A 27,999-nucleotide genomic window follows, 5' to 3' on the forward strand; every position below is an offset into this window, starting at 1 on the left:
GAAGTAGTTGAAAGGGGGTGGCTGGCGCATTATTGAAGGTACACGCACTCATTCTCAAATGCAGAAGGCGTGTTAATGTGTCACGCACTGTGCTGTGGAGCAGCTCAACTGTCAGCACACATTTACACAATCACAATGTTGTTGGTTTGCAAACGGCGCTTGTGTCTTCTGTCCTCTGTCGGGTCCTGTTTGCAGAAGAGACGAGGCTTCGTTGCTTTAGCGCTGGGTGTTGATGGGAAGGACCTTGGCTAATTGATCGTGTTTTAATTAGCGGCTGCAGCGTGGAAGCACTGCCAGTAGCAGCATTACCCTTTCGCAGCCCACTAGCCGTACTTTCATCAACCACTGGAAGATGAAAGGCTGCGCTGGACGCAGCGCCAGGTAGATCGCACGCAGAACGCAGCAGCAGGTGCAGCAGCCCGCTGAGCTACAGTGGCTGCGGATCAAAGCGCGGATAGTTCGTGTGACACTTTCACGCACAATGCCCTCGAACACTGCAAGGGGATGTTTGTTTACAGTGGAGATGTCCTCTCCTGGCACCCGGCTCAGGGCACGGTAAACACATGGGGGTGATGTTACCAGACACTAAAGGTGCCGCCGCCTCTTTGAAAGCAGAACCGCTTTAATAAAGATTATATAAATATGAAGCTAAAGCAGCTTCCTCTGCCGCAAGCCTCACAAGGAGGTCAGATTTCGTTTCTCACGACAGAAACAAAAGTCGTGCGTGGACTGTGCTCCCGTGGGCGCTGCTCGTGCCAAGACTGACGTTGTAATGGCCCGTTCTTTCATTTTATTAATTTTGACCCCCTTTAGTGCCTGCGCAAGCCAGACTGCTTCTAAGTCCTTATATGCAAAATGAATCTTAAAAAATAATGCGAGCTGGCTTGCTCAGGGATGCTTTTTTTTGCCGACCTCAGTATGATGAAGAGCTGAGTTGCACCTACTGATTCACATATCAGGAGGCAGAGAGCACAAACGGCTATTTCCTTTTGTCACCTCTTCAGTGGACTCTGACGGAGAGCTGAAACGTGGAGCCCAGAGGCGTATCTTCTATTGGTGCAGCAGGTGCAGTGGCACCGGTCCCAGAGCCTTGGAGCCATTTAGCACTGATAATTGGTGCTATGTTCCTTGCACCAGGCCCAATGATATCCATGAAACGATACTGGCTCCTCCTTTGACCCCTCCCCTCAGTCTCCCCCCCCCCTGCTTCCATCCCCGCGGTGGTCTGCGCCGTCAAGCGCCTTGCTTCTCGGCTTTCCACTTCTAGCTGACAGCCCTGCAGCCTGCAGGGGGCCGAGAAAGAGGCGCTGCTGACAGCAAAGAGTGGGATTTAAAAAGCATCCCGAGTGAGGGCCCCCACCGCCTTCAACCCCACCCGTGGACTGACGGGTCATTGCATGACCTGCTTGTATGTAATCTGTTTTACATCCCTGCACACCCCGGACCTCCTGCGCGCGGGGCCACTTTAAGTAACTTGTATTCAGCTCTGTGCTGTAGGTCGATGCCCGAAGTTGCTGACACTGTACCTGTGTCGCTGTGTGGTGTCGGCGACTCACTCAATGCCATTACCTACATTTTGTAATATATTGACCACGACTGCTAAATTATCTGTGTTGCTGTAACACCATGCTGGCTTTTTGTGTTTCTTTTGATAACATTTCATAAATTAAAATAAATAAATAACTAATAATAACTTGTATTCAGGGAACAGACACAGCAGCTCCTGAACCCCACGCAGCTCTGCTCGGAGTACTGTGTCCTTTTCTGCGTTACGAAGCTTTGTCTGCAGAAGTCAGAAGTGTTCAGCCTTTCTCGGCATGTACAGCTAACAATGGGCCCTGATTGCTGCTGGGGTCCAGTCTCGCAGCCAGACGGTCCTGGGGAAGCTGCTGATGACGGGGGGGGGGGGGGGGGGGGGGGGGAGGAGGCCCGAGTATCTGGATGCGATCTGCATTCGAAACCGTTCCCGGGCCACCTTTACTGAGATGTGCGCTGCGCGGAAACCGGGGGCGCTGCTCGGGCGCGGACTGCAAACACTGCGCAGCTCTGAAGTCACGTGAAATGGATCCAAAACAAAAATATCCAGAAAAAAAAGTGCTTCCGGGACCTAACAAGGAAGCTGCGCGCTGAGCGCTGCAGAATTGTGAACGCGCCCAGCCATCTGCATTCACTAACGGAGGCACCCTGACAGCTCCTAATTACAATTTATGTACTTCTTTGCGCAAGCACGCACGAAATATGCCTCAAAATGGCGGAACAAAACTACATTTACCCTATCACTTCAAGCCTATTAAAACGAAAACACAAGGAAGACGAATCACTGACCAGATGACAGAAAACGCTAAGGAATGTCTGGAATTTCTCTCTCCAAGGCCCTCTTCTTCTTTTTTTTCTCCTTTAACATTAGTTCTCTAACTCCTCCCCCAGGGGGAGGAGTCCGAGCCCTAAAAAGGGGGTGCTCTGGTGTGTAAGGTGAAAAAAAAAGAACTTCAAAGATAAAGGAGAAATGCTTAAAACATTTAGTTACTAGACTGATTTACAGTTCTCAGCCTCCTGTGACCTGGCCGCGTAGAGAAAGTCAAGATCCTTTTATACACAATTCACAAGTACACAGAATATATCTTAGTGTGGCACGTGAAAATTCGGGGCTCGTGATCCAGGCAAAGTATGTGGGCGTCAGGATCACGAGCCCCGAATTGACTGAGAACTGTAAATCAGTCTAGTAGCTAAATGTTTTTAAGCATTTCTCCTTTATCTTTGAAATTCTTCTTTTTTCACCTTACACCTTAGCACCCCCTTTTTCTATTTTGCACGTTCCCTTGGAGCAACCTTTCCAATACTTTTAAAATCTTAAACTGGCTCGAAAATATCCAGAGTAAGGAAAAGTGTTTCTGACACACGCTCCCGAACACATCCAACTCACAAAAGCGTGTATGATAGATAGCACAAGGGCTTTCGTGCGCACTGCTGTGGCACGTGTGTCACTATTTATGCCCCCGACCAGGTTACACCAGTTTTTCAACCTTCCACTGTAGAAGATATAGTCCCAATGAGCTCGGTGATAACAATAATTATATTAAAATGATAAACAGGACAGCTGTTTACCCGGCACAAAAAACGCATTTACATGTCATGAAATTCACTTCTGCTACAATTCATCCATATATTATCACAAATTTTAGATTGTCTGAGGGAATGTTTATCGTTTTGAGCAATGTCTAACATTTTACCCCTTGAAACTCACTTCAGAGTCGTGGGAATACACTGTGCAGCATACTAGGTGATCTCAGGTCCAGCGTTAACTGCCAATCTAAATAATTGTATTCAGTTTTACCATGCGTTACCTTATTTTCTGATTATATAAGCAAATATTACCTCAACCTGGCACACATCTAACCAGCTACAAAGCTCTGATAGTTAATGAATATTTATTGGCTGGATAACTTCCATGAGTCTGTTTTTAATTTACAAAAAACACACATTATGCAATGCTATACAAAAGATCAAAGTTCAAACATAAATAATAATGCAGGAACAAATTAGCATGGAATTAGTATAAAAAAGTGCAGAGGCTCAAATTTTTCTTAGAGACGTGTTGCTGCCAAATGCCGGGGTTGTCGATTAAGTTATCTTTCTCTTCATCCTTTTCTTCCACCTTTTCTGCCTTTCCTGCTTAGACCAACCAAAGTCTGACGATAAAAAATGCCCTGGTCTACAAAAATGAGCGTCTCTAGCCACCAGCTAAAATTAAGCACAGGGCGTCAGGGTGTTCTACAAGGTGTGTGTTCATTCGGTTCCGAGGGCCAAACTCAAGCAAAGGTTGCATGGCGCGTGCCTACCTGTAACATGCAAATGACGGGAGTGTTCTAGTTTATACCAGTTCCAAATCTGGTCTCGACTGCGGCGTTCTCACACACTTCAGTGTGTTTTTAGCGAATTATAAAAATGAGCTATTGGTGTTACAACGCCGGGGCAGTGGCGGCCTTAGGCATGTGCAAGCTGTGCACCTGCACCTGGCCACCAAACCCCAGGGGCCACCACGCCAGTGTATATCCTTAATATAATAATCCTCTGAGGATGGATACATATTTGCATTGCGGCCCCTGGCAGGGATTTGGCGGCCTCTGGCTCTGTTCCACTTCCAAACACCCTGACCCCCCCCAGACCCCCTCCGCGCCCCGCCCAGACCCCCTCTTCCGGGCCCCCAACCTACGCTCCCTGCCCAGGGCTGCCATGAGCCTAGAGCCGCCCCTGGCCGGGGTCTTTTTTACAGCCCAGCAAAAGGCACGAGGCACCCACTTTAATTTCCTCGCAATATTTGCATAACATAAAAACGTGCGCTTGCCGTTATCTTCCCTTGTGGTAATCCCTTTCCAAAGATGCAGAATATGGCCAGGCAATTAGAGTGGATTCTGTCGAACAGGCATATTGCTCTGAGCAAACCCACCGCTTAGACATCAAAACAAGGGAAGGCACGCTGCCATTTCTAGAAAGCTCCTTGTGCATGCACGTGCCGTCGCTGCTTAGCAACAGGCAGTCCCCTCGACGGAAGACCCGGCCTGTTATGTAAAGCACAAACACAAACCGGTACCAATCGCATTCTTTCTCTGCTATTATGTACAGTGCCTGGCACGAGAGAGACCGAATGTTAGAGGAAATTGGCCCAAATCGACAGAAACTCGAGGTTAAGTTGACAGATGCACTATGCAAACTCAAAAATGAGAGACTGCTTTTCAGCAAAATCTTTGCTTTATGTTATGTGAAAAAGGAAAGATTAACTGCACACGTGATAATCAAAGCCGGAGCTGTTCGTTCTGAGGTAGCAATGTCAATAAAACTCTCTGTATTCCTTGCGAACCAGACCAGATAGAAAGTATACAAATGTAAAACTGTTACTGCACAATTGCTGCCTCTGAAAATGTTTTGCACAAATCTACCCATATTGTACCAGCACTTTGTATGATTGTATAATTAATTCCGTTTCAATTGAATATTTGTATCTGACCTATACTGTGTTGCTAGTGATCTTAATTTAAACTTAACTGCTAAATTACTATGTTGCAAAAAGTTATACTGTGTCATTCGTACTATATGCGTACATAGATCTACGGGTGATTTGTATAACATTATAAGAATGGTGAGGAACCACTTTTTTTTACATACACTTAATAAGCCTGTTTTTTTTTTACATTGGGTTACCCTGTTTTTGCTTGTATGTATAGCACACTTGTAATGAGTATTTCCACGTGTTCTTGTCTATAATGTTCGTTTCCACACTACATTGGCCAGCAAGATTGCTCCTACCACATGTCTCTAGAGGCCGCCTTACTGGGGTGCTCTGTTTGCCTTTAGCGAGGAGTGTGAATCCTCAAACTGGGGTTACCTCTCCTGCAAACGCCGCCTCTACTATCACATCTACACGTTAACTTGTCTTCCATTACCAACCTTTTATTTTAGCATTAAAAAACTATTGACTCGAGCTCCTTGTTTTCATCTGTAACTCATCACTAATGCATAACAAAGATTCTGTTGTATTAGTATTAATTACATTAAGTGGTGTAATCATTCCCCAAACTCAAGGACAACTGTAAATATAGGGCCAAATGTACGACCTGTTTTTTGCATGCGTCAACAGGTTTGCGACCTGTTTGCGCATGCAAAAACCTACAGGGCCATGTACAAACCCTATTTAGCAAGTCACAATTTGTTTGTGACTTGCTAAAAAGGATTTGCGACTCGCAATTAGAAAGGGGTGTTCCAAGGGTGTCCCTTCCTAATTGCGACTCGCTGGTAATGCACTCGCAAATGTGAAGGGGTCCCAAGGGGACCCCTTTCCCATTCCAAATGCAGGGGAAAATATTTTTTAGGGGCAGGCAGTGGTTCCAGGGACCTGCCCTTAAAAAATGAAACAAAAACGTTTCATTTTTTTTTTTTTAAATGCAGCCCGTTTTCCTTTAAGTGCCTCAGGAATATTGATGAAGCATGCTATTTGCGACCCCGTTGAGAATCGCTAGCAGTGTGTCTGACACTGTTGTACATGTAATTTTGCAAGTCGCAAATTGCGACTCGCAAAATGACATGGTCGTACATCTGGCCCGTAAACTATAATAATCTCACTGTATGCAAATATAATTCACATAGAAGGTATGTTGTCCTGTCCATAACTATTACACTAACCTTTAACAATAAAAGGTGCGTACTTAGTTATATATTAAATAACTACATTAAATATATTTCTAATTACAAAGCTCTTCCCATCACCCTAATGCTAACCACATAACAATAGTAAACAGATCATAGATTGAATCCAAGCATATTTTTGTAATACATGCGGAATTCATTCTAATGATAATCATAACACATTTATTATTTAATGGTGTTTTTTTTAAACATGGAAAAACTACCCATTACAATAACCTTAACCAAAATCCTCGCCTTAACCACACCGATAATACGCTGTTGAATGTTTGTGTTTTAAGATTGCATTAATTTAATGCATGTTACATGATTTAAAAAGAGCGCACCATAACCCAACAAAAAACATTGATTATTCCTCTATTGTATACGTTTTAATTATATTTTATTGAATGTTCATATGTTTGATGGTATATAATTATATTAATGAGAACGCCTTTGAGGAGGCACCGGTGCACTGAGCAGTCGAAAACAAAGCAGTGGTTTTATAAACATAATGCTGTTGAGTTAATGGTCAGTACAGTTGGAGAAGTAAATGGGACAATTGAGTGTTTGTTTAGAGGGCACGGGACAAACTTGCTCCTGTCCAGTGCACAGGATTCCTGTTCCAAGACTTGAACGTAGCAACTTTACTGGGAAACTTAATTCAGTGTTGTAAGCCACAGATAGTTCAATAAAAACTTGGAAAGTATATATGATTAGGCAAGGCTACCATGAAATTTTCGAAAATGGGTGTCCTTTGGTTCTTAAGTAGATTATCAATGCGGCAGACTTGGGGTGTGGCCAAGATGGTGACCAAGATGAATGCACCGTGTAAAGCTCTGGCCTGTCTGCCCGTCCTACAGGGACGGCTCCTCCATGTGGGCAGAGGAGTGTCGCCCTACTGCTTTCTCGCAGTTCGAGAAGCAGAAACACAAAATAGTATTATAAATACCATTTTATGTTTCTGGTTCTCGCACTGCGAGAAAGTATAGGGTTTGGTTGATGGCGGGCATGTGGGTGGGTTTGCTCAAGGGCAAGGGAGGAGTGGTTTGCCCAATGCTGCAGGCCCTGACTGTTTGGTCGGCACCTATGGGGCCGACCAAACCAGTCATGGGCACTTTCCCTTTTCTCCATGTAGGCTGTGTGTAGCCTACATGGAGAAAATGGCCTTCCCATAGACGCCTGTGTGGTCGGCGTCCCAACCAATCACAACGCTGCCATTGCAGCGCTTTGATTGGCTTAGGGGAGGGAGGCTGCCTGCTTCCTGTTCCTGCAATGGCAGGGAAGCAGAAGCAGACAGAGCAGTAAAAACATTGAACCCGGGAAAGTTATGTTTAAAAAAAATATATATATTATTTAACCCCCCCCCTCCCTGCGCGACCCCCCATTCCCTCGCAACCACTCACCAGTCCCCCCACACGTGACACTGCATCCGCCCCCCCCTCCCGTGAGCCATGCAGGCTGCTACTGCCGCCCTACACCATCCTGCAATGTAGTGGACCCCTCCCCGACTGAGTGAAGGGCCCTCCAGGAGAACAATTGGAGCTGGTCAAACTGTGTTCGTCGCTGTGGGGCAGTGGAACCCCAATGGCAGCCTGAGATGCAGGTCTGCGGCCTGGAGCGAGCCACATGTGACTGCCATCCCTGATTGCAATGCTGGACTAGAGCCGGCGTTAAGAAGCCGCCACCGCGTGCCTGGGCTGTGCCGTATTTGCGAACCGACCCCAGGGTGCCGATTCCGGGTGAGCCTGGGGACTGCGGTGCCTTGGTGGCTGCCCACAAGGTGAAACTGTGGCCTATGGAGTGCCGTGGCAGTAGGTCCCCTTATGCTACCTCTACAGACTCCCTTCACAGATGCCCCTAATTCCCAGTTCCCATGAGGCACAGGGTCAGACTGATTTGCATATGGCCATGTCTGAACTGGGGTGGCTGAGTGAGCTAAAGAATGATGATGGATTCAACTCAGATCATTTGACTGGGGGTGAGTGCTTGCATTGTTCAACACTCCGTCCATCATCCCCTTTGGTTTTGCTTTGTTCGCCCTAAGTTGGCAGGGTATGCCCAGACGTGGGTCCCTTGCTCACTTTGCCACTGGATTCTAGCTAGCCTGGCTGATGACGGCTGATTAGCCAGAAACCGGACCCAGGATGCTTGTTTCTGGTCCAGGGAAGACATGGCTAGGCAGTTCGGGCAGGACTGTTACCATGAGGCACAGGGTCAGACTGATTTGCATGTCTGAACTGGGGTGGCGGAGTGAGCTAAAGAATGATGATGGATTAAACCCAGATCATTTGACTGGGGGTGAGTGCTTGCATTGTTCAACACTCCGTCCATCATCCCCTTTGGTTTTGCTTTGTTTGCCCTAAGTTGGCAGGGTATGCCCACACGTGGGTCCCTTGCTCACTTTGCCACTGGATTCAAGCTAGCCTGACTGATGACGGCTGATTAGCCAGAAACCGGTCCCAGGATGCTTGTTTCCGGTCCAGGGAAGACATGGCTTGGCAGTTCGGGCTGGACTGTTCCCATGAGACACAGGGTCAGACTGATTTGCATATGGCCATGTCAGAACTGGGGTGGCCGAGTGAACTAAAGAATGATGATGGATTAAACCTAGATCATTTGACTGGGGGTGAGTGCTTGCATTGTTCAACACTCTGTCCATCATAAACTAATTGTATGGCTTCTGAGGGGCCGGGTGGGATGGCCCGGGCACATTCCTCTTTTCCCTCATCCCTGTCTTGTCAGGAGCAGATGGGGGGGGTATAGCTGCAGTGAAGACATGTGGCCACTAATGGCGTACAGGATAACCTCCTACTGAGCCACCATGGAAAATAGCAGCATTCCTTTGTGTCGCTGAAGCTTAACATCCTGCTGCCTGCAGACACAACCACCAGATGATTACTACCTGCAGTAAAGGTATGTGCATACTGCTGTGATAGTAGAGCTTTGCCCGGCCACCCTACCCAAGGAGCAGGGGGCAGTGCAGCACTCAGAACCAGGCTAAAACACCAGGGGCCTGCAGAGGGTGTTGACATCCTCCCCCATTGAGACTCCACCACCCCGTTGGCCTGAAGTTGCAGCATAAGCGATCCTGCAGCCATGCTTAACCCCTTCCACGCTCATGACGAGCTGGGCTCGTCATGCAGTAGCCTCCTGCTACGCTGATGACGAGCCCAGCTCGTCATGAATAATGGTGTTTGTAAAGTTCCAGCACAGGAGAAAAATCCCTATAGCGTTCAAGGTGTTAAGCAATGCGACCCTAAGGAGGGTGTGGATGGAGGGGGTACACCCCCTCGCTGTTGCTCTTATGCTGCAGCAGACATGTAGGGCACCAGTGCTCACGCCGGGGCTGCACAGGCAGACAGATACAATGAACTCCTACGGGTGGTCAAAGATGTAAAAAACAGCTGAAGCCTAAGCTGGATGCATTGACGGGTGAAATGGGCCTGTTGCAGGATGACCAAGCCTAGCTGAAGGATGGATTGGAATCCAATGAATCAGCCTTAGCAGGCATACGACACCAATGGGAGATATGCAGTCCCAACTGAAGGCCCTAAAGTGACTTTGCTACGTGGCAGAGTGGACAAAGTAGAAGGCCAATCACATCGTAACAATATTAGTGGAGTGAGGCTCTCGGAGCGAGTGGAGCGCCCCAAATGAACTTAATTCTTTAAGACTGGTTACTCAACACTGTGATGGGTGGAAAAAGATCTACCTTCTCGGTTGAGTGAGCCCACAGGGTCCCTGGCAGGGCACCTCCCCTGGAGGCTTCACCCAGATCAGTGGTGGCAAATTTCATTAATTATCGAGGCTATGTTCAGTTCTTCCAAGCTGCCTGCACAAAAGGCCCCTTGTAGGTAGATAACAGTCAATTGAACATTTACCCAGACTAGAGGGCAGATGTGCAAATCCAACAGGGGTTGTTCCTGCGGGTCAAACAGAAAATGTGCCAACTAGGTCTACTCATGTTCCCATCCAAACTACGTGTCAGACACTGGACATACATTTTTCTTTATGATGCCAGTCGAGGCCTGAGAAGTGGCTGGAATCGAAGTGTGTCACTCCACTACCATGGTACGCACCCATTGTCCAATGACCGGTATCACTGGAAGCCCAGACGGCGACAACACAGAAAACCCACAGGCAACCCTACGGAGGAAGACGGAGCAAATGACCGTACACAGGCAATAGCTGAATTGGAATCTCTTCATAGTCAGTCCGCAACTTCACTGGACTGCACGGCAGACTCCATGGAAAGGAGCTGGCCCTTGCTCCAGAAGACATTGCAACAGCACTTCGATCATATCCTGCTCTCATTCCCATGAGTGTGGACCAAGTGATCTGAACGGAGGCACTATATCCTTTCTCATATTTTTATAAAGGGGTGAAATGTTTGTACGGGAAGGGAGGACCTACTCACAGCTAGGTCGCAGGCGTGGCATGGTCACATCTAACCACATGTATATCCCACCCCCAAATTCTGCAGGGAACCTTTCCTACTGCTGTACTGTACAGTTTATATTTTGTACAGGGCTTGTAGCTGTCCCCTCCTGGGGATAGGTGGTGGGGTTTATGTTGTTGCCTTATTTTTTGTGTTTATGACCTGACAACAATACAGTGTCAAGAGAAGAGGGGCGGTGTCTGGGACTACCCGTGGACCTGGGGGGGCCTCATTGTTCGGAAAGGAGAGGGGGAAGACAATACACTAACCATGACAACACACTTGACAGATTCTCGCCCTACATATAACATTATGACCTGGAATGTGCGGGTACGCTTACCTCCGACAGATCCACATAGCATACTTACAGGAAATCCACATGAAATCCACAAAGCTTCTTAGGCTTAAAGAGGCCAGATTGTTGGCACCTCCTATTCAGCATATGTGAGGGGAGTGCTTCTGTGGATAGCGCCATCAGTGCCACTGGGGATCACAGGTAAGACTGTGGATTCTGAATGGCACTATGTGGCAGCTGAGGGGAGACTAGATTGTGCATCGATCACACTAGTGGTGCTATATGCCCCTAACATTGGTCTGTCACAATTCCTCAATACATTAGCCCCACAATGATACATGATAGAAAAGCACCGAGTATTGGGGGGAGGGGGAACTAATTGTGTACAAACCTCTACTCTGAATAGGCCCATACCTCCACTGTACAGCACTGAAGCAGCTAGAACTGCATGTACCTTTGTAAATTAGTTAGGGCACAACCGCCTGATGGATGTGTGGTGTTCCACGCATCGCATCACAAGAGAATGCTCCTCCTTCTCCCCATCCAGCAATTGCATACCAGAATCGACCTTCTTCTCTGTAACCTTGACATGGCTCAGTTTGTTATAGCTACTGAATACCTAGGCCGCACACTCTCCGACCACAGCCCTCTCAAGGTGACGATAAACTGGGGCAGACGGCAAACACTCATTCCTACCTGGCAGCTACACACACAGGCCCTAGATGATACTACATTTCCTGAGACCATAGGCACACACCACCCAATTATTTGAGGGAAACGAAGGAACGGCGTCCTACTGAGGGGTAAAGTGGGATATCTTTAAAGTGATCATGTGGGGAATATGCATCAAGTCTGAGTATGGTGAGAGGCTCATACTGCAAGGCTAAATAATGATTAAAGAGCATGCTATACGTGAGGCAGAGGTGTGGGCTGAAAAGGCATGGATAGGCTTGGGAAATTGGACCATATGTAGCCAAACAACATGTAGAGGGAGACAGAGCAGGGTGCATAATGACTTGGCTGTTGCGTTTGGATGCTGACAGGCCCCCAAAAAACACTAACAGAACCTAGACCGGACACATGCTCAATGCACAAGTGGACATTAACACAGTCTTCCATGACTACTGAAGTTCTTGTATGAGGAATGGGGAGATATAGGGGATCCTAACTGCAAGACTATCTGGATAGTCTACCAATACCATGCCTGGACCCCCTGCAACCCCACTCTCTTGATCAACTACTAACAGCAGACAAAATCCGACTTGTGGCAGACCAGATGGTGCACAAAAAATTCCCAGGGATAGATGGGCTCCCCTAGGAGTTTTACTCGACATATAAGACGTTCCCCACCCTGAGGTTACTTCAAATGTTTCAGTATGCCAAAGATAGGAACACTCTACCCACGTCTCTATGGAAGGCGTTGATCGTGGTCGTCCTCAAACCAGACTGTGATCTGGTGGAGGTGTGCTCATACAGGCCCCTTTTACTTCTCAATACAAAATATAAGATTCTTGGTTAGATAATGTCTGCTGTCTTACCAACCTTCATTGGTGCTCCACAAACAAAATGATTTTATCCCAGGCAGAAATACGTTTCTCAACCTGAAGGAAGTCTCATGAAGGAAGACCCTCAAGCAACACCTCCCCTTGTAGCGCTTTCCTTAGACATAGAAAAAGCCTTCGATACACTGGGTGGGCCTATCTACAGGAGTGATACTCAGAATGGTCCTAGGACACGAGATATTGAAATGGATAGGTCTCAAATACGCTAATCCAGCTGCCCGAGTTTGTACGAATAGGGAAATCTCCTCAGCCAATTGTTGGTAGGTAGGAGCACCAGGCAGGGTAGCCCACTCTCACCGATTATATTTGCCCTGGCACTTAAACTTTGAGAGGGCTTGTTACCCTATTGGGGCCCACAACACTAGTGGGCATCATGGAACACCCCCTCTGTGAAAAGGTGCCCTCTTTCTGCATGGTTGCCCCCACTTTTTGCTGAACTGCTGATGTACTTTGACTGAGTGTACCCTGGGCTCCTGCCAAGCAGGTACCCAGGGCCTATGTTCTTACCCTACAACTGTATTGAAGACAAAACCCAACTGGCACTCTTTGGCCACAGGTCAGTCCCTTTTAAATGGTACCACGGGTACCAAGTGCACTGTGGCCAGGGAAGGCCTCTAAGTGATGCAGCACGTATTGTGCCACCTTTAGAGGCCCTGTACCTTTACACACACACACACACACACACACACTGCCTTTGCAGGCTGACAAAGTGAAGAGTCAACATGGCATACACCCCTGTGTGCCATGCCTACAACCCACTGCCCTGTTATAAGTCATCCACCCCTCTAGATGGGTGGACTATATCAATGGTGAGGGTACAGGTCCATGAGCCCTGTACCCCTGATGGAGCAGAGTTCATCTGCAGTCAGGCATTGTTTTATTTTTGTGCTACAGACAGACTGCGTTTAAATTGCCACGCACATTTTGGTGCAAGTTAAAAACATGGCACATGAAAAACATGAAAGTGAGGCCTATTCAGTCTGAAATGCTTTTGCTGAATTAACATGTGTTTTTTCCAATGTAGAGAAAAGTGGCCTTTTTACCTTTGAAGATTAATAGAATGTGTTTCTCTCTTCCCAGCTCATCCCATGTATACTAAATTCACAATTTCTGTCTTAAAGGACTTTGACTTGTTGCATATTTTGATAAATATTTTCAGTTAAATAACACCTCTTTTTATAATGTGTGTGAATTAACAAATGCACCAAACACTACACAGGGGACTAAATGCTTTTTGCATGAAAAGCTATCTAAGACACTAATGCATGTTGCTGTATGCACTATATTAATTGTGTGTGCTTTTAAAATTTACACTAAAGCATGAAGATGCTATTTTGCACATTGCACATTTTTGCATGTTGTACACAAATTAGAAAAAGCAGCTTTATACTAATAGCTTGGCTAGGTAAACATTTATAAGGGGTATTAGTATCAAGGACACTTTGAACTTTGTACATTCTTGTGATTCTGCCAATGTACCAGTGTTAGTTAAAAGTGTCCATCTGACTACGCTGTGGAAGGAAGGAAGGAAGAGAATTAGAATGAAACATTTTTCTTAGTAAATGTTGCAAATGTTTATAAATGTAGTTATTCATGTATGCTTCTTTTGTTAAAACTGGTAAAGTCAGGATTTTAGAATGAGTCAGGGTATTGAGAACTCATGCCATCATGACTGACCAATCACGTACAGGGTTTCCTGAAAGATGCTACATCTTTGTGTAGTCTGCCAATAATTAGAGTATAAAATAATGTCCTCTCTGGATGGGGGCTGGCTTTCTCAGCTCAGCTGGCTTCTATGGGTTAGGTACGAGAAACGTCACGGGAGATTGCTGAAGGGGAGGTGCGTCCGAGGAGATTCAGGGGGAGGTTTCTTGCTTCCACGTCATAACTTGGCACTGCAGGTCACATTCCTTTGAGGTCTGGTGAAGGGCGGGCTGTCTCCCTCCTTTTTGCTCTTTAGACACAGAGATGTACAGAGCAGCAACAGATAGAAAGGCTCTTTAGATTTAGATGCTAAACTTAAAGTTTATGTTTTGACTAATTAATTAGGTCTAAAAAGATGTATTTGTTTTATGCATTTATTTCTCTTAATGGGAGATTTTTGCCAACTATCTAATTATTGATTAGCTTTGCAAGACTATTTTTCTTAGAAACTCTAAGAATTTTGACTGATATTTTGCGCCACATTTTCATAACTACATGTAATGCTTATATGCAGACTGTAATGTGTTCTGTATTATTGATATTTTTCCTGTGTTCCAAATTATGTAACCTGATTGATATTTTACTAATGAATAAAGGGTCAGAGAAAAATTAACTTTTGACTAGAAAATAAAACCCTTTAAAATACTCAACAACTCTCTTTATTGGCTTGAATAATAAATTGCATTTTTGACTGTTCAGGTTTATTTAAGTCTCCTGAAGGTAATACATGGTGTGAAGGGCCCAACACCTTTTGAGCGGTAAATTAGAGGTAGCAGGAGGGTTTTACATTGAGAAATTACCAGAAGAAATTACCGTACCATCAGTTTTTGGTAAGCAGAGGATGGTCATTATTGATTAGTTTGGTGATTAGTGATTATTGATTTCACCATCAACTATTCAACTAATGGATCATTGACCTTAAGAGGGAAGTAAAATAATTGCCCAAGTTAGATAAATGTCCAAGTCCTGATTCCTGACTCCAATGCTCAGAACCTGAAGACTGGCAAAGCAGTACTGGCAGGTGATGCCAGAAGTGGTGTGAGTATCAATAGGGTTGTGAAATGTTGTTAATATGCTAGCATGTATTTTTGAAGTGTTGAAAATATTAAGTTTTTTTTTTTACTGTTGGTGACATTTTGCTAATTTTGAATTGATGGTGTTATTGATTATATTGGTAATTTCATAGGACATACTTTTTTGGTTACTGATTACATGTTTTAACTCTTCATGTTAAGTTAGTGTCTTGTTCTATGTTGTCTGGAACACGCAGGTATGCACACCTGTGGAATCCCGGGAAGGAATAGCGGGTGGTAAATGGAAGCCACACTGCACTGAGGTTACTCGTCTGTTGGAATAACACTGAGAAGCTAGGTAGGGCTGGCAGTGTTAAATTAGGGACTATTTTCTGTGTGAGTGATTAATAGCAAAGAGTTCGCTGGTGAAACTTTGGTCTGATATCACCTAGAAAGGGTCACACTAAAGGAGTAGCAGGTTCTTTTGAGCTTGATTGACAGCAAAAGGGTTCGCTGGTGAAACTTTGGCCTAAGATATATCCTGAAGGATAAGTCCATAGGAGTAGCAGGTTCTTCTGAGCTTGATTGAGAGCAAAAGGGTTCGCTGGTGAAACTTTGGACTAAGATATATCCTGATGGATAAGTCCAAAGGAGTAGCAGGTTCTTCTGAGCTTGAGTGAAAGGTAAACGGAAGGGATTTACCTGTAGTGTATGAAGAGTAAACGGAAAGTCTTACTTTGTGAAGGGTAAGCGGAATGTGTTACTCGCAGTGAATATAAATCTATCCTTTATTTAGCACAATAGACAGAGTAGCGAATGTATTTATGTTGTTACTAACAGAGTTATTGATTAAGAGAAATATTGCAGTAAGATTTTGTGGAGGGTCAGTGGTAGGAGTAAAACTGACTGAAATTGAGATTGACAGCTTTGGAAAAAAGAAATTGCATTGAACTATTGCAAAAATGAAAATGTTTGAAGGTTTAAAGAAGCTGTTAGGAGGTAAAGTGAAAAATTCGTGTTTTATTGGTGATGCTCCTGAAGGAACTCCTGTGCATTTTATGTCTACCAATTTGGGACAAAATACATGTATGTGGGTTCACCAATGGTGCAAGATTACTGAAAAAGAGGGTGCTTTGAGGTTTGCAAAAGATGGTACTTTTGAATTGCAAATTATTGACAAATTAAGGGAAGTGTTATGTGAAATAAAGACACAATCTAAAGCTGCACAATTTGAGGCCTTAAGCCTGTGGGAAAAGACAGCAAGAGAGAAAGCAAGTGAGGATAAAAAGGTAAAGCACCAGATGCAGGAGAAGGGAATTAGTGATGATAAAGAGATTCAAATAAATAATGATTCAGGGGATGAAATAATGGATGCATTGATAACTGAGTGTCCAGTACTTTATGTGGTTCCCATGAAAAATACTGAAACTAGTACACCAGTAAATACTACAGTGGCTACTTCTTCTGTTGAACAGAGAAAAACACAGATTGAGAAAACTGTGCAAACGTTTTATATTGACCAATTACCTGTAGATTCAGTACTGACAGTGATACCTCCAGGTGTTACTGCTTCAAATATGCCTGATTCAGTTCAAGAATTACAAACTGCAGATGCACAGATAATGCCTAGAAAAATTATGACTGTCCCAAATAATATGGTCCCTACTGAAAAAGTTCAAAGAGCTGCAGAATCAGTGATTTTGCCAGGGTTTATTTCACAAACTCAGAATTGACAGATTAGTGAACATAAATTACCCCAAGCACTGAAAGGTGAGGGAAAAATGGTATTTACAACTTCTGCATCCCAGGATAAAATAAATATATTTGAAAATGGGATTTTTCAAACCTGCTTTGAGGAAGCAGCAGTGATTAAAAAGATAGAAAACATGGGAGAAAATATTAACCCAGGCCCTGAAAAAGAGAAACAGCTTAGTGTTTTACATTCAACATTTGAACATGAAGAAATTAACAGTCCCTGCTGTTTAAATAATGAAAATGTGAACCAGTGTCAGGAAAAAGAATTAATTTCCCTGAGTAAGGAAACAGCTTTATGTGCATTAACTACACATAATGGACTGACAGATTTGGCTCAAAAATATGAAACTGATGGTTCAGGAAGTTTTCCATTTCAGAAAAGTTTAAGGGTACACATGGATGCTGAAGCAAATGAGAAAATGTGTTCTTCAGAAATACATTTGCACATTGTAGAAATAAAATATATTTTCAAATGCAATGAGTTTAAGAAATTAGGAGACCAATGGGCAAGAAAACATGAGAAGAAAAAGAAACCACCAGACCTAGCAAGGAAACTGGATAAGGAAAAGAAGCCACCAGATATAATTGAGAAAAATAATAAGCAGAATGAGGGAGAAGCTTTTGCTTACTCATTGAGAGAAAAGGTGGGAGAAATGTATGTGCATATGCCACAGAATAAAAGTTAACTTGCAGCATTTCTGAACACATTCCCACAATTGAAAGACAAAATTATGCTGTGGTACCCACAAGTTGATGGATTTGATGAAATATTGAAAGAGTTGTGCATTAATTTGGAAATGTTCTTTTACATTGCCCTGCAAACAGAATTATGGTTTGAATCTAAAGTTGTTGTGAAAAAGCCAGGTGAGGAGACAGTGAAAAGGGTTTGCATGAATGCACCATCATTTTCTGTTGTAATAGAGAAAAACACAGCAGTGATTATTTTCCTGAAGGGCAGAGTGCGAACAAAAGATGTTGATTGGGTACAGATTAAAAGAACACAGGATGGAAGTAAAGGTGTTTTGGTTTGTGCAAATTCAGGTTTGGATGTTGTACTGCTGGAAAATGTGTCCTTTTGCCATCTTTATAACAGATTTGAGCAGTGGCAGAAGGAAAATGAATTTAAACATGATGCACAAAAACATGGAGAATTGCAGATGCAAAATATGCCAGCTAAGCAAATACAAATGTCAGTTCAGAAACAGGTACCTATGGCAGGAATTTTCCAAGCACAGATGGTCCCACAAAATATGGAAAATGCTAAAATTAATTTAAATAGGTTGTCCAGAGCAAATGGGAATTATTTCCAGAGACAAAATCAGAATCCAGTCCAACAGGTTGCTGTGCTTGCAAATGAGAGTTTTAACACTCACAATTCTGAATTTACCAATTCCATTGTGAAGGCAGTGGAAAGTCCAGATTTAGTTGCAGGAGTTTTAAACAGAGAAATTACAAACCCAGAATTAGAAAAATGTGCACCAAAATTAGGCCCATTTGAGGAACATTGCAAAACTGTTGTCTGTGACTCAGGCCTAGCAGAAAAACAATTGTTTTCCAAATTAAACAGCACAGATTACTGTATATCAGATAATGTGGAGTGGTGTGGCTCACTGGTTAGAGGCGGCAGACCCGGAAGCAGAGAACGGCCCGGGACCAGGGTTCAAATCCCGACGCGGCATGGTCGTGGACCAGGGTCAGCGGACTCAATAATTCTCGCCTCTGTGCCTACTCTAACCAGGGATCACACTCGGCAACTCTGGGCATTAGCTTGCCTCATCTCTACAACGCCCCCCCACATTCGCCGGGGATGCCTGGTTTCACCTTGGAGATACCCAGTAGGGACCATCTCACAGGGATAGCCAGGGCGGGTTTCCCAGCGGTCTACAGCGCCACGACGCCTCAGGGCAGTAGTGCGCTTTACAAGACACATACATACATGTTCATTTTCAGGTTCCTGATGAGGATGTAAATTTTAAAATGGCCCAACAAGAGACAGTTGTAGCATTGTTTTCAGAAAAGACAGTTGAAAAATTACCTTCTACTTTGGAAAAAATAATAAACACAGAAATAAGAGAGTTCACAGAGAAGGATGCCACACATTTCCAGGAATTCCACCACACCGTAGCACAACTGCAATTTATCGTGCTAGAATGTGTCTCTCGCACCGAAGGGATTGACAACCGCAAACTGCTACTACAGAAAGAACTTGAATTGACTTTTCGTTTGCAAACCCTTAAGCCCCATGGATTAAATGATCGCGTAGAATATAGTTGTTATCTATAATCTATAACTGTTTATCATCCGTATTGCTCTTTATTAATTCTAATATTTATCATTTACTATTAATCCTCAGTCTTTACTTTGTCCTTCATCTGTTTCTTCCCTCCCCATTCAAACATGGCCACCATCCCCAGATTCTGAGTCCTTCCTCTATGTCACGTTTAATTTAATCCACCTCCCTCACAACACGGAGTTTTCCAGACCGTCGCGTTATCTATTTTGACCGCCACGGCGCGTACCATGTAGTAAGTACTAGGCCTTATACAGTCCTCTCCAGGGGACGTTATGGATATTCTATATATCACCCACCTTTTTTATTCGGTATCACACACTCGCTAAATTTTTCACCCGCACCTAGGTGCATTTATCACGCGTTTTCATCTGTTGATTCACCCTGTGCTTTATTTTACCCATCTTGTACTCCAGCTTCAAACTTCCTTTGCACATATCTTAATCGGCATATCATCTCACTATATTGATCGGCACCCATTAACTATTTAAACGGCCATCATCGATCCCGGTTTTCAAACCTTCTTTAACCTTCCCAACCCTGACACGGGCTCTGTTTCTTTCTTTTTTAAGCTTCTCCTTGACAAAGGGCGCGTAGCCCGAAATGCATTGGAGTCTTATGGTTTCGCTGTAATGATATGTTGACAATATCAATGAACTTTTTGAATTGAAAAACTTCAAAAACATCAAATAAACCTACTTTGAATTCGACATATTGATTCATTTCTATGAACAACCCGGAGTGCCTCCATGAGGGGATGTAAATGCAAATCGTTTGCTTACACTATCTCATTGATATCTCATGGTGTTTGACGGTTACACCACCCTCGAGTGCACCCTTCCTGAATAACCATTAACTACACCCTCGACCAAACGTGCTGTGCACCTACCTTTTACTCCTATTGAAAAAGATGGCTGTGTTCAAAGGTCTGTGATGTATTGCCCAATGACCTTTGACCCTAACTTCACAGAAATGTCAGCAAATGAATTGGATTGTGATGAAACTGAATATGAGTGGCTAAATATCATGAAAATATGCATAAAGCCAAATTCAGACTTTAAGGATGAATGTCTGAGTCAGCCCAACAATGTCCATTTTGTAGATGGCCCATGTTTGAAAGGTGACACATTAAAAGCAGCACATGCTGTGCTCCTTATACATTATGTTGTCAAAGCTTCATGGCTTTCAGTAGTTACCCCAGCCCAAAATTCGAAATTGATTGCCCTTACCATAACATGCAGTATATCTGCTCAATTGAGAGTCACTGTTGTCATGGGAGAGAGAAAAGCTAATTCAGTTGCACAAAATTGTGTTCTGTTAACATATACATTCAATGGAATCTTCACAGTTGAATTAAAAGAGGCTCAAGAAAATGTTTTTGAAGCAGCACAACAGGGTTGTATCAGAACTGTTTTTGAGAAAAATTACAACTGCAAAGTGACAAATGTGTTATTGCAAAAACTGATGCCCATGTATAGATTGCCAGTTTCTCTGAAATCAGATCATAATGTGGTCTCAAAGATAATGAGTGCAGAACAACAGATTGGACTAGGAATGGATTGTAGCTATCTGCCTGAAGTGTCACGCATAATAAAGCAACACAATGGCAGCACAGAGTTACCTTTTGCAAAAGACTGTGTTTCAGCATCACCAAAGTGGCTTGAAAATACATATGCAAATGCACTTGTGGAAAACACTGATGAGAACACTAGCCATTGCTGTGTAGGTCTGGTTGATGTACAGTGTGCAGTTTCTCACCAGATTGCAGCTGCTACACAAGATCTGCATAATAGATGGTGCAACAGCTTTGGTCTGAGAGATGCTGTGGTGAAACATCTTAATCTGATCAAAGGGAAAATAAGAGTGAAAGGCCTTGGTTGAAAAAGTGCAAAGGATTGATGGTGCTCTGTCAGAGTTTCTCAGCACCTAAGTAGTCTAATTTGCATGGAAAAAGTACAGAATGCCACACTGTATGAGCCATTCTGATGGCAAGCAGATGACAAAGAGCAAAGAAATGCTGAAACTGTCCTGTTGAATTCTTTTTAGGTTTCTCCCTGGGCGTTGCAACTGCGTAGCAGTTGCTCCGCGCACGGCGAAATCTCATGATCCTACATATGAGCTTTGGTTCCGCCTCTGTCTCCCATTGGCTAGCTCCATAAATGGAGGCTAGCCATTGGGAGACAGAGGCTGTCAATCACGCTTTCTCGTGAAAACGCGATTCGGGGGCGTTTCTCGGTCTTTTTTTAAGTCCCGCCCCTTTGTCCTGGCCCGCGCTGTCATTGGCTGCCGGCCCGGGACACCCCCGTGACGTCATTCCCCGGGCCGCCTGCTTTACTGTGTCCCTATTTTACTGCTTTATTTAAATCTCTCCCTCCATTTCCCTATCTAGCTTCCTTAAAGCCGGCATCCTTTGCTCTTCCTAATTCTTTAGGACACCCGCCGCTTTTTCCCCTCGGCAGTTTTTTGCACTCTGAATTCTCATCCCACCGCCGCCCCGGTAGGCTCCGCTCTTCATCATTTCTACCTTCTGCCCCTGTCTCATCAGCAGTCGGATTTCCCTCGCTGCTCCCTTGTTTCTCGTACTATTCCGGTGTTTCCACGGTCGCCATTTTCCTCAGCCGTTCCTGCAACTCTTGCTTTTCCTCTGCCTTTCCTCTGTTTACACTAGTTTGACTCAGCCCTCCCGTGTGCGGGTCTCCTTTCTCCTCGACAGAGCCTTCTTTTTCCTTATCAGCTCCACCCTTCTCTTAGCTCTTCACGCTATCCGTGTACTCTCTCCTCATCCGCCGCTGCCACCGCAGTGATTCTCCTTCACCCCCCTCACTCGTGTGCAAAAAGAGAAGGAACGTCATCGTTTTTCAAGCTAGATGTAATGCTCAAGTTCAAGGTACCAGAATTCCGCGAACAACCACGTTAGAAAATCAGGTGTTATGCCTTCGTTGTGGAAAAATACGACCATTGCCTCTTTGCTAAGCTCTGGCGCCATCTAGAGGCACTATAATTCACCGTCTGAAGTATGCTCCCTGCCCTTTCCTTCTTAGGGAATGTTGCATTAAGGAAAACCGGAGTGTCTAGTTAAGGCCTGGCTTAGCAACCTCGTGGCAATTGTGTACATCAGTGGTTCTTAACCTTTGACTTATGTGGACACCCATTTAATCATCACTGGAACCCGAGGAACCCCTCCCCACTGAGTTATTCCGGGGACCCAGCCCTCTGCATTTTTGAAGATTTGTGCTGCAAAACAAAACACAAAAAATACAGTAATAAGCATTAATTAATTAATTAATTAATTAAAACAAGATTTGAATTGTAACGGGAAGGATGGAGCTTCTCTAAATTCATTTGAGGTCACTCATCTCCCATACAAATCAATCCGAGGATACTAACTTAATTTTTAGCCTGCAATTTCGAAATGCTTCAAATATACAGAACTTTTTTAAATTTTCAATTTTACATTATGCTTCTTCACTTATATATAATTTATTAAACTGTAAATGTTATTTCATTTTCTGAGCAGTCGCAGACCCCCTTAGTAGGCTTCGCGGAGGCCCAGGGGTCCCCAGACTACAGGTTAAAAAACACTGGTGCACATCATGCAAAAGCTGTTTTTTACACAAGTCTTAACACTAAAAACCATCTTGTTCTTTAGTGATCTCAAATTGTCAGCATCAATGGAAATAGAGGCACATAGCAGCAAGCAAAACCGTTGCATTGTAAATGCTTGTTTATTATTTTAGTTACTTGTTTTAAAGAAGACTAACTCTTCCAAGAAGCTACTTACAGATCTCTGCACTAAAACATTTGAGCTTGGCTATATATGATCTGATTACAGACCAAACTTGTGTTTGCCTTAGAAATAGAAGTAACATTGTTATATGCTCAGCTTTTGCAATTAAAAAAAAATAAAAAAAAAATATTGTCACTTGTGAAATGAAATATTTGTGATGAATTATAAATCATGTTATTATGATTTGAATCATCAGAAGGGTGGATTGATGGATCAGAGTTCATCTGCAGTCAGGCATTGTTTTATTTTTGTGCTACAGACAGACTGCATTTAAATTGCCACACACATTTTGGTGAAAGTTAAAAACATGGCACATGAAAAACATGAAAGTGAGGCCTATTCAGTCTGAAATGCTTTTGCTGAATTAACATGTGTTTTTTCCAATGTAGAGAAAAGTGGCCTTTTTACCTTTGAAGATTAATAGAATGGGTTTCTCTCTTCCTAGCTCATCCCATGTATACTAAATTCACTATTTCTGTCTTAAAGGACTTTGACTTGTTGCATATTTTGATAAATATTTTCAGTTAAATAACACCTCTTTTTATAATGTGTGTGAATTAACAAATGCACCAAACACTACACAGGGGACTAAATGCTTTTTGCATGAAAAGCTATCTAAAACACAAATGCGTGTTGCTGTGTGCACTATATTAATTGTGTGTGCTTTTAAAATTTACACTTAAGCATGAAGATGCTATTTTGCACATTGCACATTTTTGCATGTTGTACACAAATTAGAAAAAACAGCTTTATACTAATAGCTTGGCTAGGTAAACATTTATAAGGGGTATTAGTATGGAGTTGGGAAACATAATGGGCTGATTTACATGAAATTAATATTATCTTTGTGTTTGTTTTATTTTTGGGGCCTACAATTAAATGGCTGCCTATGAATCCAGCAAGGCTATGGCTTGCATTAAAGAGAAGAGAGCATGCGCAGACTGTACCAGCTTTCCTAAAGGAGTCAAGGACACTTTGAACTTTGTACATTCTTGTGATTCTGCCAATGTACCAGTGTTAGTTAAATGTGTCCATCTGACTACGCTGTGGAAGGAAGGAAGGAAGAGAATTAGAATGAAACATTTTTCTTAGTAAATGTTGCAAATGTTTATAAATGTAGTTATTCATGTATGCTTCTTTTGTTAAAACTGGTAAAGTCAGGATTTTAGAATGAGTCAGGGTATTGAGAACTCATGCCATCATGACTGACCAATCACGTACAGGTTTTCCTGAAAGATGCTACATCTTTGTGTAGTCTGCCAATAATTAGAGTATAAAATAATGTCCTCTCTGGATGGGGGCTGGCTTTCTCAGCTCAGCTGGCTTCTATGGGTTAGGTACGAGAAACGTCCCGGGAGATTGCTGAAGGGGAGGTGCGTCCGAGGAGATTCAGGGGGAGGTTTCTTGCTTCCACGTCATATCTTGGCACTGCAGGCCACATTCCTTTGAGGTCTGGTGAAGGGCGGGCTGTCTCCCTCCTTTTTGCTCTTTAGACACAGAGATGTACAGAGCAGCAACTGATAGAAAGGCTCTTTAGATTTAGATGCTAAACTTTAAGTTTATGTTTTGACTAATTAATTAGGTCTAAAAAGATTTATTTGTTTTATGCATTTATTTCTCTTAATGGGAGATTTTTGCCAACTATTTAATTATTGATTAGCTTTGCAAGACTATTTTTCTTGGAAACTCTTTAAGAATTTTGACTGATATTTTGCGCCACATTTTCATAACTACATGTAATGCTTATATGCAGACTGTAATGTGTTCTGTATTATTGATATTTTTCCTGTTTTCCAAATTATGTAACCTGATTGATATTTTACTAATGAATAAAGGGTCAGAGAAAAATTAACTTTTGACTAGAAAATAAAACCCTTTAAAATACTCAACAACTCTCTTTATTGGCTTGAATAATAAATTGCATTTTTGACTGTTCAGGTTTATTTAAGTCTCCTGAAGGTAATACATGGTGTGAAGGGCCCAACACCTTTTGAGCGGTAAATTAGAGGTAGCATGAGGGTTTTACATTGAGAAAATCCCAGAAGAAATTACCGCCCCATCACCCCTACAGTGTCTAAGTCAATTCTTGGACATCGTAAGTGCAGTAATGCCATTAAGAGTATATAGCGCTGGGAGTTTGTCATTACGAACTCCACAGTACCATAATGGCTTTACTGAAAACTGGGAAGTTTGGTATCAAACTTCTCAGCACATTAAACCCACACTGATGTCAGTGTGTGATTTAATGAAAATGCACACAGAGGGCATCTTAGAGATGCCCCCTGAAAAGCGACCCAACACCGGTGTCCAGGCTGAGTGGCCAGACATGTTTCTGGACCCCTGGGTCGAGAGCCTGCTGTTATCGGGGTCTGAAAAAATGCACATCCCGGGACGAGGTACCAAGCCTCCTCCCCCAGGATGGGCAGGGTCCACGAAGGGGAAGCTTGAATGGCTTGCTGCCTTTGTGAGTTTCCCAGGCCCTTTTCTGCTTCCAACAACTGGCCCCACTGGTTCTGACCCCCACTTTGGGTGGGAGAATTGGCGGGAATACCAAGTGAGGAAGGGAGGTGTGCCCACCTTTGCCAACCCCACCCCTCAGGTGGGGGAGGCGAGGTGAAGCACAACTCTCAGTCCCTGCCATCTTGCAGATGGGGGACCCAGCCAACCAGAGCGAGGCACATGCCCCCTCCCACTGCAGGGATTCGTAATAGGGGGTGTACCCACCCCAAGGAAGAGACCCATTGGTCCCAACCTTTACTTACCTGTAACGCCCCATAATCTAGTATTTAGGAACCACCCCAAACCTTGCTTCCTCAGACAAGAAACTTTACAAGAAGAAGGATCGAACAGCCATGCCGAAGCTAAGAAGAGGAGGACGCCCACTGACTTGGCCCCAGCCCGAACCTGCAGAAGCGAAACTCCAGTGTGTCCTGCGGCAACCTCCAGAAGCCCGAGGACCTGCCCTGCCTTCCAAATAAAAGACTTTGTCTCCCGGGAACACCGGATTTGTTCACCCACAGACTCCAGCTCCGGCAAAATACGCGAGTCTGCACCACTCTGCACCCGTCACCCATGGCCTGAGTTCGAGTGGCCCAACACCACGGGGACGTTTCCCTGGCAATCCTGACCCAAGATCCAGTGATCCCTGACCTGCCTCAAGTCTCCAGCCGATGCCTGCAACCTCAATCCGGAGGGTCCCCCCCCAACCGCGACCAGAAGCTGGTAAGAAGATCCGACCCTAAAAGACAAACCTGCACCCGACGCCCAACGGCCTTGGGTGGCCCAACCAAGGGTGTCCAGCCAACCCCCAGCATCCCAACTTACCTCTCCAAGTGGTGGTCGCTCCCAGAAGACCTTCGTCCCCGAGCACGCAGAGTGTTTGCAAACCGGAGAATCTCCATTGAAAGTAATAGGGCACCCAACGCCAAAACAGCACCCTGCACCCGGCTGCCCTAGTGCCGCTGAGGGTGTACCTTTGGTGCTAACTTGAACCCTCATTTGCCCTGAACTAAAGTCCAGGAGCTTTGCTCCCACAACCTTGTAGCATGCTCTTGAGCAGTCACCAACCAGAGGCCCCCTATCCCCCATTGGATAACATTTTGCCTCAGCACTCTGCACTCTGCACTCGGCCGCCCTAGTGTCGCTGAGGGTGCTTTGAGAGTCCATCTCTGGGAGACTCCTGAGTCTAACCTCAGAAAGCCAACTCCCACAACAAAGTACTTACCTGTGAACCAATAACTATCAAAGTCTATATAACTGTGTACAAATAACCAAAACACATTTACTTACCTGTTTACAGGAAGCGTCCCAGTTCAGTATTGAGGTATACTACACTGTGTAAGAAAAGTAATTAGCAAAGCAGTTTACATGACATTCTATTGAAAAGCCATTACAATGTATATGTACAGTATTTCAAGATATTGCACTTCCAGTAATTCTACTGTAACCAAACCAATGTATATATATATACAACTGCAATTCAAACTGTAGTGTTACTCTGCCAGGCTTGCTTGGTTCTATGAAATAAATATAACTAAAGAATATTTTTTATAGAAAGCAAATTGGTACGAGTTCAGTCTTTGAGAGTGTGCAATAATTTGCTGATTGAGTGTGTACAACAAATGCTTAATACTACCCTCTGATAAAGCCTTACTCTTGGCCCACACTACCACAAATGGAGAGTAAGGTACTATCTACTTTTACCTCTGCCTACCTTTGGGGTTCCACTGGACTCTCTGCACACTAAACCTCATTTTGGTATAGTATATACAGAGCCAGCTTCCCACACCCTCCAGTCAGAAACCCTACATTGTTTACTGGCTCTGACAACACGTACATGCAAGAAAAAATATGTTATCAGGTTCGTAGCCCTGGTGTAGCCTGGTAAAATGCTGCATAATGATGGCATGGAAGTATGCGGCAACATCATTTTCCCTGTGGCTTAGAGGTCTTTTCAAAGGGGCGACCACCGAGGCCACAGTCTGGTACTCACTTCCGCTACAGCGGGAAGCAACAACACAATGGGACGCTTGAGACCTATACCTGAACAAACTGGCAGTGAAGACAGATGGGCAAACTGACTTGAGGCCCTGCATATGTGGACATTCATGCTCTTGCGCAGCCGTTATTGACAGTTTGGTGTATCGTGGTATGGCGGGTGGCACAGCATATATGGCTAAGCTCCTAGACATTAGGGCTTTGCTTCCCATCCATCAACACTGTGACTATAGCGCCTCCTATCTTATTCTCTAACTGCTACAGAGATCCTCCAGGGCATGCTCCCAACCCAGACTGACATTGTGACTATTGAAAGATTGTGCTCCCCTAGAAAAAGGCAATAGATATATATCACTCAACCAATACTATGGGTTATGCCCCGTTTGGGCAATGGTAAATGACTACTATTTGTTCCATATTGCTGCAGTAGCTTTTTATGTGAAAAACGCAACGGCGCTCTTATCCCGATAGCTGATGG

The 27,999-nt window shown here is 44.1% G+C and overlaps 1 protein-coding gene across 1 annotated transcript in view; it reads right to left on the bottom strand.

Annotated features, from left to right (window-relative positions):
* The window catches only part of TDP1 (tyrosyl-DNA phosphodiesterase 1), a 934,974-nt gene that overhangs the window by 272,490 nt on the left and 634,485 nt on the right, over nt 1–27,999 (bottom strand). The window lies entirely within an intron of this gene.

The sequence above is a fragment of the Lissotriton helveticus genome, chromosome 9 (genome assembly GCF_964261635.1).
Source record: "Lissotriton helveticus chromosome 9, aLisHel1.1, whole genome shotgun sequence".
NCBI classification, from domain to species: Eukaryota; Metazoa; Chordata; class Amphibia; order Caudata; family Salamandridae; genus Lissotriton; species Lissotriton helveticus.